This window comes from Leucopleurus acutus, assembly GCF_964270905.1.
Source record: "Leucopleurus acutus genome assembly, chromosome: 8".
Lineage (NCBI taxonomy): Eukaryota > Metazoa > Chordata > Mammalia > Artiodactyla > Delphinidae > Leucopleurus > Leucopleurus acutus.
This window is the reverse complement of record NC_139151.1, coordinates 87,811,835-87,824,238: the sequence shown is the minus strand read 5'-3', so window position 1 is coordinate 87,824,238 and position 12,404 is coordinate 87,811,835.

The window sequence follows — 12,404 nt, the reverse complement described above, 5'->3', positions numbered from 1 at the left end:
AAACTAGAACTACCACATGATCCAGCAATCCCACTTCTAGGTATTTATACAAAAGTATTGAAATCAGGATCTTGAAAAGATATTTGCACTCCTGTGTCCATTTAGTTTTCTTTTTAGCACTTATATTATTTGAAATTACCCTATGGACTTGTTTATTTACTTTTTTAATCATCTCTGTCAGAATATAAGCCCCAGGATAGCAACTAATACATCTTCTTTACCATTTAAAGTACAGCAATAATACAATGCTTGAAACTTAGTAAGTGTTCAATAAATAACTATTGAACAAGTGAATGAAGATGCAACACACACCTAGGTAAAGGAGCAGCCAATGTGCCAGGGAAGACAGAGAAGGGAGCACTCTAGGTTGAAGGTATTTGGCTAGGTTCTCTAGAAAGAGTAGATTCAATCCACCCTTCTATCTAGCCAACTATCTTTCTATCCATCTTTCCAACATTGATCCATTTACTCAAAAGACATTTCTTTAGCACTTCTATGTTTCAGGCACTGTGCTAATTGCAGAGAAATATTGTATCATATACAATAGTGAATACAATTAAACAGGGTCCTACTATTATGTAGCTTACAATCTAGAAGGAAGATCAACTAGTATGAATAGTTACTTAATTACATAAACAATTAATTATAATTTTGATAAGTGCTAGGGAGGGCAATTTGTCTAGGGGATCAAAAGAGGCTTACATAGGTGAGCAATATTTATGCTAAGACCTGAACGACAAAAAGGAGTTAGCCTGAGCTAACCTTGACTCTAAAGGGACAAGGCAGAAAGGGAAGTTCAGAGAAATCCAAGTAATTCAGTTCTTCTGGGGCACCAAGTATGTATGTGAGACAGACAGACTGCCAGTATGAATGTAGGTAATTTTATAGAAAGTATATTTATCAGCTAAATACATATATACTGATGTAGAATGAAAAACTCAGCAATGGTTCTAAATTTTGAAGGCAATGACACATAACACCTTAAATGAAATTTTAATCAATTTTTAATTCTGATGAAATAATCAATATTTATTTTTAGAAAATTTGAAAAATATCACTAAAAGGAACTTAAAATTATCCCTGATATTATTTTCCAAAGATAAGTACCATTAATATCTTAGTTTGCCTACCTTGATTTTTTTCCTATTTGTATACATACATTTTTTTTCTACTTGTATATACTTCTTTAACAAAAAGACCTAAGTATAACAATTCTTATGTTCTTATAGGTACCTTTAAAAGAATAGTAGAACCAAGACTCTGAAAGTAACTAACTCTCATTTTTCTAGAAACATAAAGAAATTTTAGAATCTGTTTTTAAGTACCAAACTCTCCCCTAAAATGTAGAAAGTAAAATTTTCACCACATTCCCACAAAACCGGTAGTATCACAGGAAGTCTCTGATTGAAAACCAAGGAAGCACCTCAATATATAAAGCAAATACTATCAGCCATAAAGGGAGAAATCAACAGTAACACAATAATAGTGGGGGACTTTAACACCCCACTTTAGTCAATCGACAGATCATCCAGACAGAAAATCAATAAGCAAACACAGGCCTTAAATGATACATTAGACCAGATGGACTTAACTGATATTTGTAGAGCACTCCATCCAAAAACAGAAGAATACACATTCTTCTCAAGTGCACACAGAATATTCTCCAGGATTGAGCACATCCTGGGCCACAAAGCAAGCCTTGGTAAATTTAAGAAAACTAAAATCATATCAAGCATCTTTTCTGACCATAATGCTATGAGATTAGAAATAAACTACAAGAAAAAAACTATAAAAAACACAAACACGTGGAGGCTAAACAACATGCTTCTAAACAACCAATGGATCACTGAAGAAATCAAAGAGAAAATCAAAAAATATCTAGAGACAAATGAAAATGAAAGCACAACAATCCAAAACCTATGGGATACAACAAAAGCAGTTCTAAGAGGGAAGTTTATAACAATACAAACTTACCTCAGGAAACAAGAAAAATCTCAAATAAACAACCTAACCTTACACCTAAACAAAATTGAAAGTTAGTAGAAGTAAAGAAATCATAAAGTTCAGAGCAGAAATAAATGAAACAAAGAAGACAATAGTAAAGATCAATGAAACTAAAAGCTGGTTCTTTGAAAAGATAGACAAACTTGATAAATCTTTAGCCAGACTCATCAAGAAAAATAGGGAGAGGACTCAAATCTATAAAGTTAGAAATGAAAATGGAGTAGTTACAACTGACACCACAGAAATATGAAGGATCATAAGAGACTACTATATGCAACCGTATGCCAATAAAATGGACAACCTAGAAGAAATGGACAAATTCTGAGAAAGGTACAGACTCCCAAGACTGAACCAGGAAGAAACAGAAAATATGAACAAACAAATCACAAGCACTGAAATTGAAGCTGTAATTAAAAACTCCCAACAAACAAAAGTCCAGGACCCGATGACTTCACAGGCGAATCCTATTAAACATTTAGAGAAGAGCTAACACCTGTCCTTCTGAAACTGTTCTAAAAAATTGCAGAAGAAGGAAAACTCTCAAACTCATTCTATGAGGCCACCATCACCCTGATACCAAAACCAAAGATACCACTAAAAAAGAAAATTACAGGCCAATATCACTGATGAACATAGATGCAAAAATCCTCAACAAAGTACTAGCAATTCAAATCCAACAATACATTAAAAGGATCATACACCATGATGAAGTGAGATTTATCCCAGGGATATCCCAAGGATTTTTCAATATCCGCAAATCAGTGTGATACACCACATCAACAAATTGAAGAATAAAAACCATATGATCATCTCAATAGATGCAGAAAAAGTTTTTCACAAAATTCAACACTTATTTATGATAGAAACTCTCTAGAAAATGGGCATAGAGGGAACCTACCTCAACATAATAAAAGCCATATATGACAAACCTACAGCTAGCATCATACTCAACAGTGAAAAGCTGAAAGCATTTCTTCTAAGATCAGGAACAAGACAAGGATGCCCACTCTCACCACTTTTATTCAACATAGTTTTGGAAGTCCTAGCTATGGCAATCAGAGAAGAAAAAGAAATAAAAGGAATTCAAATTGGAAAAGAAGACGTAAAACTGTCACTGTCTGCAGATGACATGATACTACACATAGAGAATCCTAAAGACGCTACCAGAAAACTACTAGAGCTTATCAATGAATCTGGTAAAGTTCAGGCTACAAAATTAATACACACAAATCTGTTGCATTTCTATACACTAACAATGAAAGACCAGAAAGAGAAATTCAAGAGACAATCCCATTTACCATTGCATCAAAAAGAATAAAATACCTAGGAATAAACCTACCTAAGGAAACAAAAGACCTGTACTCTGAAAACTATAAGATGCTGATGAAAGAAATCGAAGAAGACAGAAACAGATGGAAAGAAATACCATGTTCTTGGATTGGAAGAATAAATATTATTGAAATGACTATACTACCCTAGGCAATCTACAGATTCAATGCAATCCCTATCAAATTACCAATGGCATTTTTCATAGAACTAGAACAAAAAAATCTTAACATTTTTATGGAGACATAAAAGACCCCGAATAGCCAGAACAGTATTAAGAAAGAAAAGTGGAGCTGGAGGAATCAGGCTCCCTGACTTCACACTATACTACAAAGCTACAGTCATCAAAACAGTATGGTACTGACACAAAAATAGAACTATAGATCAATGGAACAAGATAGAAAGCCCAGAAATAAACCTACACACCTATGGTCAATAAATCTATGACAAAGAAGGCAAGACTATACAATGGTGGAAAGACAGTCTCTTCAACTGCTGGGAAAACTGGACAGCTACATGTTAAAAAAAATGAAATTAGATCACTCTTTAACACCATACAAAAAATAAGCTCAAGATGGATTAAAGAACTAAATGTGAGACAGGACACTATAAAACTCCTAGAGGAAAACATAGGCAGAACACTCTCTGACATAAATCGCAGCAACATCTTTTCCGATCCACCTCCCAGAGTAATGGAAATAAGAACAAAAATAAACAAACGGGACCTAATTAAACTCAAAAGCTCTTGCACAGCAAAGGAAACCATAAACAAAATGAAAAGACAACCCACAGACTGGGAGAAAATATTTGCAAATCATGCGACCGACAAGGGATTAGTCTCCAAAATTTACAAACAGCTCAAACGGCTTAATATCATCAAAACAAATAACCCAATAAAAAATGGGCAGAAGACCTAAACAGACATTTTTCCAAGGAAGACATATGGATGGCCAACAGGCACATGAAAAGATGTTCAACATCACTAATGATTAGAGAAATGCAAATCAAAACTACAATGAGATATCACTTCACACCAGTCAAAATGGCTATCATCGAAAAATCCACAAACAATAAATTCTGGACAGGGTGTGCAGAGAAGGGAACCCTCCTACACTGTTGGTGGGAATGTAAATTGGTGCAGCCACTATGGAGAACAGTATGGAGGTTCCTTAGAAAACTAAAAATGAGCTACCATATGACCCTGCAATCCCACTCCTGGGCATATATCTGGAGAAAAACAGGGTCCAAAAGGATACATGCACCCCAATGTTCACTGCAGCACTGTTCACAATAGACAAGACATGGAAGCAACCTAAATGTGCATCAACAGAGGAATGGATAAAGAAGATGTGGTACATATATACAATGGAATATTACTCAGCCATAAAAAGAATGAAATAATACCATTTGCAGTAACATGGATGGACTTAAAGATTGTCATACTGAGCGAAGTAAGACAGAGAAAGAGAAATATCATATGATATCACTTATATGCAGAATCTAAAATGTAATGATACAAATGAACGTATTTACAAAACAGAAACGGACTCAAAGGCTTAGAGAATGAACTTATGGTTACGGGGGGGAAGGGTGGAGGGAAGGGACAGTTAGGGAGTTTGGGATTGACATTTACACACTGCTATATTTAAAAAGGATAACCAACAAGGACCTACTGTATAGCACAGGGAACTCTGCTCAATGTTATGTGGCAGCCTGAATGGGAGGGGAGTCTGGAGGAGAATGGATACATGTTTATGTATGGCTGAGTTGCTTTGCTGTGCACCTAGAACTATCACAACATTGTTAATCATCTATACTCCAATATAAAATTAAAAGTTAAATAAAATAAAACCAAGGAAAAATGTTGTTCCTCCTCTCAAATATATGGCCAGACACCTATTAGAGTATTATGAAGTCTTACTATAAATAATTAAACATAAGCTGCCAATGCCCCAAGTAAAATATATGAACCAAATATATTTATGGGATGTACTACCTAAGCTAATTATGATGTGTTTATTCCCTTACCTAATCAAGACTGGTTTGTAATTCAAAACAAATGTCACAATCTTTAGAGCAAAGGAAAATTAATGAGCATGAATAGTCTATAACTCTAACTTAAAAAAATTAAACCAGGCCAATCAAACCATTCTCAATCAAATCATAAACCCCTAAAATCTGAACATTTGGGAACCAAAATAATAAGGCTCTCAATAATTTCCTATATTTTATTCTACCCAAATGTGCAAAGATACAGTTTGTGACCCCCAACTTTCTTTCCTTATTGACTATAGTATTTATCATTCTGGCCATTAAATAGATTAATAGCCCCCATTTTTCAACCATCTTTTATTCATACACTTTGCCATATAACTTTGCAATGCTCTCCTACTTTGAGTGAGATGTTCTGCCCCACCCCTTGACTCTGGCTCAGCCATGTCAACAAGCAAATGTGAATCAAACAGGGGCTTGGAAAAATGCTTGAGTGTTTTAGTTTGTTCCATTGCTTCTCTGTGATTGCAACGAACACAAACTTGAGCTAGCTTGCTCCAGTCATGAATAGTTCCAATCATCACAGCCAAAACTATCCTAGATCAGCCAATAGCCAGTTGATGCCAGGTGGGCAAGTAATCCCAGCCCAGATTCAAAGAATGGCCAAGCCAATGCCAGACTAAATTGCCACCCTCCAGACTTGTGAGCAAAATAAATGGTTTGGGGTGATCATGCAATACACACTATTATTGAGGCAATAGATGACTGATATAGCAACAAATATCTTCATTAGTAGCATTATTTTCACTTCTGAAAAGAAGTCAGAGTGTATTGAAAAAGGCAACAAATAGCTATGAATTTTCCTTCTTTCTTTCTAATTAAATTTTCTACAAAGAAACACCTCAGTCATGGATTATAATTAATCTATGGTAAAACCTTTCTAATGGTTACTATCCATAATATTTTGACCACTTCCAAATTTCCATGATGAGTGTATAAGAAGAGAAAAAGAGCTTATTATTCCTATCAGAATGATAAAGTTACTTTTAACAACTGCTGCTCTTCCAAGCTGATTTTCTTTAAAATTAAGAGCAACATTCTGGCCAATTTGAAGTTAGGATTGTCCAAATACATGCAAGGAAGACACGTTTAGACTAACTCTTCTAACAAATTCAAATAAAGACATTCTCAAAAGTATTACACCATTAAAATCTGTGGGAATAGTAAAGAACCTAAGTAGAATCAGCATTATGAGGGCTCTAACAAGATGAAGTTTATAGGGAATAAATGTCATATTTCAATCTTGAGACTAATGAATCACTTGTACTTGTAAGTATGGTGTGGGAGAGATGTAACTTAGCACACCAATTACTGAAAACTCAATTACAGTTAATAACACAAAAAGCATGAGGGAGTAAATGTGATTAAATGGAACTGAGGTTCCAGCATTGCTGGGAAAAGGAAAAATTACTAATTTATATTTGACTACATAAGTCAAGATGCATGCTCTAATGTAGTCACTAAATACGTTAAAGACTTTACAACTAGTAAGTTAATGAAGAGAAAATATGGAATTTAAAACATCTGATTAGTCCACAAGCAGACAAGAATGGAAAGAAAAAACTTAAAGTGGGTGAGACAAATAGAAAACAGATATTAAATATTAACATAAAAACCAAAATATGTTAATGACTGCATTACACATAAGAAAACAAAATTCTCTAGTTAAAAGGCAAAGATTGGCAGACTGCATTAAGAAAATGGTTCGCAAAATCACACCCTAAATATAAGAACACAGAAAAGAATTAGGGTAGAAGGAGATACACCAGACATCTCCACCCAGAAGATAGTTCATGCAGCAAAACTAATACCAAACAAAGTAGTTTGTAAGGCAAGAATCATTTCTAGAGATAAAGGCAATGGGGTGGAGGGTGGGAAAGGATGTTCACAATGGCAAAAGAATCAAGCCACCACGAAGATAATAACGGCAAAAAGTATATGCAACAAATAGCAGAATAACAGATTCAAAATATATGAATGAAAATTGAGAGAAATAAAAGAATATATAACAGAGAAAATTAACAAAGCCAACTATGGTTCTATGTAAAACCTAGTAAAAATGATTAAGTGTTAACAAGACTAATAAAACACATAGATTATTAATATCAGGAATGAAAACGTCATTGCTTCAGATCTGCACAAGCCAAAAAGAAAATAAAAATATATAATAAACAACCTTATTAAAATATCATTATAGTTTATACATTTTCCCTTATGTATATTATACTTTAACAGAAAGTTTACTTTCAAGAATGTGAAAATAGTTAATTTATTGTCATGCTCAAGCAGCACATTTCTTTCCTACTAAACCCTTAATTTCTCAAAGGCAGGTAGAGTACATTATTTTCTATTACTGTCTAAAAGAAGGCAGGGGAAAATATATACTTATTTTTAAAAATTCTACTGTCATTTGCAAATGACATGCAATAATTTTCCAAGGGCATTTTTCACAGATTTAGAAAAAAAAGAACTTAAGTTTGTACAGAACCACAAAAGACCCCAAGTAGCCAAAGCAATCTTGAGAAAGAAAAACAAAGCTGGAGGCATCACACATCCTGCTTTCAAATTATATTGCAATGTTATAGTAATCAAAACAGCATGGTATTGGCATTAAAAACAGACATATAGATCAATGGAACAGAACAGAAAGACCAGAAATGAACCCATGCATATATGGTCAATTAATTTATGACAAAGGAGCCAAGAATATACAATGGGGAAAGAATAGTGTCTTCAATAAATGAGGTTGGAAAAACTGGAGAGCCACATGCAAAAGAATGAAATTGAACCCCTTCTAACACCATACAGAAAAATCAACTCAAAATAGATTATGAACTGAAATATACGACCTCAAACCACAGAACTCCTAAAAGAAAACATAGGGAGTAAGCTCCTTCATGTCAGTCTTGGCAATAATTTGCTGAATTTGACACCAAAAGCAAAGGCAACAAAAGAGAAAATCTACAAGTGGAGCTATACATCAAATTACAAAAAGTTTCTGAAAGCATAAGAAGCCATCAACAAAATGAAAAGGCAATGGGAAAACAAAACAGAAAGGGAGAAAATATTTGCTAATCATATATCTAAGGGATTAATATCCAAAATATATATAAAGAAGTCATACAACTCAATAACAAAAATCAATCCACTTTTAAAAATGAGCAAAGGAACTGAATAGACATTTTTCCAAAGACAACATACAAATGGTCAACAGGTGCATGAAAAGGTGCTCAACATCACTAATCATCAGGGAAACAGAAATCAAAACCGTGATATCACCTCATACCTGTTAAGATGGCTATTAACAAAAAGATAAGAGATTCGTGTTGGTGAGGATGTGGACAGAAGGTAACAACTGTGCACTGTTGGTGAGAATGTAAACTGGTGCAGCCACTATGGGAAACAGTATGGAGGTCCTTCAAAAACTTAAACCTAGAACTACCATATGATCCAGCAGCTCCACTTTTGGGTATTCATCTAAAGGAAACAAAATCACCTTCTCGAAAAGATATCTGCACCCCCGTGTTTACTGCAGCATTATTTACAATAGTGAAGACATGGAAACAATCTAAGTGTCCACCGACAAATGAATGGATAAAAAATATGTGATACATATATATTTATTTTTATATATATCTCACATATATGATCTATCACATACATATATATACATAATAGAATATTATTCAGCATAAATATGAAGGAAATCCTGCCATTTGCAACAACACGGGTGGACACTGAGGATATTATGCTAACTGAAGTTAAGTCAGACAGAGAAAGACAAATACTGTATTATCTGACTTATATGTTGAATCTTTAAAAAAACAAACTCATAGGTTACAGAGGATAGACTGGTTTTTACCAGAGGCAGAGGGTAAGTGGTAGGTGAAATTGGTGAAGGTGGTTAAAAAGTACAGACTTCCAGTTATAAGATAAATAAATCCTAGGGATGCAATGTACAGTATGGTGACTATAGTTAACAATGCCGTATCGTATAGTTAAATGTCGATGAGAGAGTAGATCTTAAAAGTTCTCAACACAAGAAAAAAATTGTAACTATGCGTGGTGATGGATGTTAACTAAACTCATTGTGGTAATCATTTCCCAATATGTACATATATCAAATCATCATGTTGTACACCTAAAACTAATACAATGTTATATGTCAATTATATCTCTATCTGGAGAATAAATATAAAAAAATCACCTAAAAAAAAAAACCACCTAAAAACTTCTAACTAAAGACTAAATGTCCTCTTTTCTCAATGTGCATGACATAGAACAGACACTAATATTAGATCAATAAATTCTTATTCATTCAGACTCCAGTTCAGCTCACTCACATTGTAAGTCTCAGTCAGCAAAGCAATATGAATCTAAAAGTAGTCACTTGATAATTTGGTGGCTAGAAGAGACTGAACCACAAAGAGAGAAGTCAAGATTTAAAATGGATAATGTTGCAAAAATATTCTTTTGGTTGATTATACTTTTCAACATATGTTCAACAAATATTTATTTCAGATGAGAATAATGTGCATTCTTTCATCCATCATTGAATCCCCTCTGTCTATCATAGCCCATGGTACAACATTTGTATTCAACAAATATTGCTTAAACAATAAATATTTCGTTTTGTGTATCTCCACTTTTATGTTAATTTCTAACATGGAACATCACTGAACTCACGATAATGATTTAATTTGAAAACTACAGGCTGAAATATGTTACTAGTCACACCTTTGTATACTTCTTATTTCTCCAGGCAAAAATACACATCTGTTCGTCTAATGGCACTTAAGAAACTCCTGAATCTGCTAAATGATTAAATTATCTGGGAAGGAACTGAGACTATATTCTGGGACTATGTCCACATCCAGGATTGAACTGATTTACCAATCCAACCATATAAAAATATAGTATTCATGGAGGTAGTGAGACTTTCAAAGCTAAAAATAAATTTGGGTAAACTTATTTTTTATAAAATTTCAAAGATTAGATGGCTAATGTATACCTTCAGTGAAACAATTTGCCATCACTGTGAGCAAAAGTAATACAGTCACTAAATTATTTTTAAATAAATGCATGAGCTTAATTTCTGTTCCCAGAAATAAAAATGATAACGTAATTCTAACTCTCTAAGGAAAAACTATGATAAAATATGATTTAATATACCCTATAAATATTTATATGTTATATTTACAGAGAGAGAGAGCACACTAGACAAATATATTTGCCTTAAGCAAAGCTAATGTATGGACAAAAATTAAAATTAATTTATAAAAGTTAGTGGTTGACTGTTTATGTTTCTAAGATTTACTACAGGGTTCATTTAAATAAAAGGTAATCCCAGGCTCACTTAAATATAACACGTTCATTCATTTGCTTCAGAGTCAGCTTTTCCAGAATTACTCTTCCATCACCAGAGGTGAGCATGAAGAACAGAACAGGAAGTGAAAAACAGCAATTTCTCTAAGTTCTTGGATTTTATCATTATTACATATTTCCCTGAGAACCGATCCTGTGTCTCATTCACTTAATATTCTTTAACTTGCTTGACACACAGTAGGACCTTAAAAATTACCTGTCAGAATCAGGGAATTATATGTCTGTGTGAGCGGCCTTGTAGCTAAGTTGTGAAATAAGGCTTTAAAATCTGTCAACGTGCTGTTCTTTTTTTATACCACCTGCAATTCAGCAGAGACATCCTTTGCCTCGGGAAGAATGAGGATTGTGAGAGGGGAAAAGCCGAGCGAGAGAAAGTGTCACTATTCAGTATCTGACTTCCAAAATAGTCACTTGAAGCCTGTTTCAAAGACAATACTCTTGAAAGCCAAAGCATTTAAGTGAGAACTGAAATGTTAAAAAAAAAAAAAAAAAAAAAAAAGCTGAAAAGGGATTTTGTGTCCAAAAAGAAAGCCCTAAAGAAGCAGAGCATAAAATTTATTCACAAGGAACAGATCAGAAGAAACACAGATGAAAAGCTAAAGGACCCCACCCAAATGGGAAAACTAAGACAGCTCTGTCCAGGAGTAGAGAAAGGGAGAGCCCTAGGGAGACAGCCAGGAGGACGAGAGGAGGGATGACGTGGAGGGGCAAGTGTAGGATCTCCTACTGATCTCTGCTGAGCCTATGATGACCAAGGCAACACCCGCAGGCCACTCTCTGTCGTTCCAGTGAATGCCCACTTAGCCTGGGTTAGTTCTCCCTATACTGGTGGTGTTCCTTTTCTCTCCCAAAGGATGAGTCTCTCATCAACAGCAACTGCCCAGCAGAAGTGGTGGCCAACTATTATTGGCTTCAGATTGGAAGGTAGCAGATCTAATAAGGAGGGGGATTTACATAGGAGGCTTGCCTTGGGCAGTCGCAAGATGAGTAGGTCTCTGCCCTGGCCTAAAAGAATCTTAAAAGTTTATATAGAGGTCTTAATGGGGTTCAGTCACATACACAGTCCAGATGGTCTCAACAACACATTATTCTCTCAAGGCTGCATCCTTGAAACAGCTTCTTTAGGGTGGGAACAGAGGACAGAACGTACATTCCAAGGACAGGGAAGGGGATAAGGAGCCTCCTATCACCTGGGTCCAGCTCGCCGGTCAGCAGGAGGTTACATCCTCTCCATGACCTCCTCCAACTAAGATGCAAAATTTTGTTCAGCCTTCAAAAAAATCTATACTTACAATGTCCTCTTCCACGGCCTGAGCTATTCTAAGCCTGTAAAACACACATAGGAACTCTGAATTCTTAGAATGAGCCGTGTGAACAACAAAGCATCCAGCACCTGCACTTGGCTGGGACTGATCAGAACCAGTTTGAGCTTCTTCCTCACTTCAAACCAGGACAGGGTGAAGCTGCCCCACACCACACTGTTATTTGAACATGGACATTGCCAAGTCTAGAAACTTAGAGTCCTTGAAGATCTACAACTCTATCACATTTTATATAAAATGGTAATATAAGAGCAGTAAAAATACTTTCTTTTTCTTTTTTAACATAAGTGGAAAAAAAATCAATACCATGGACAA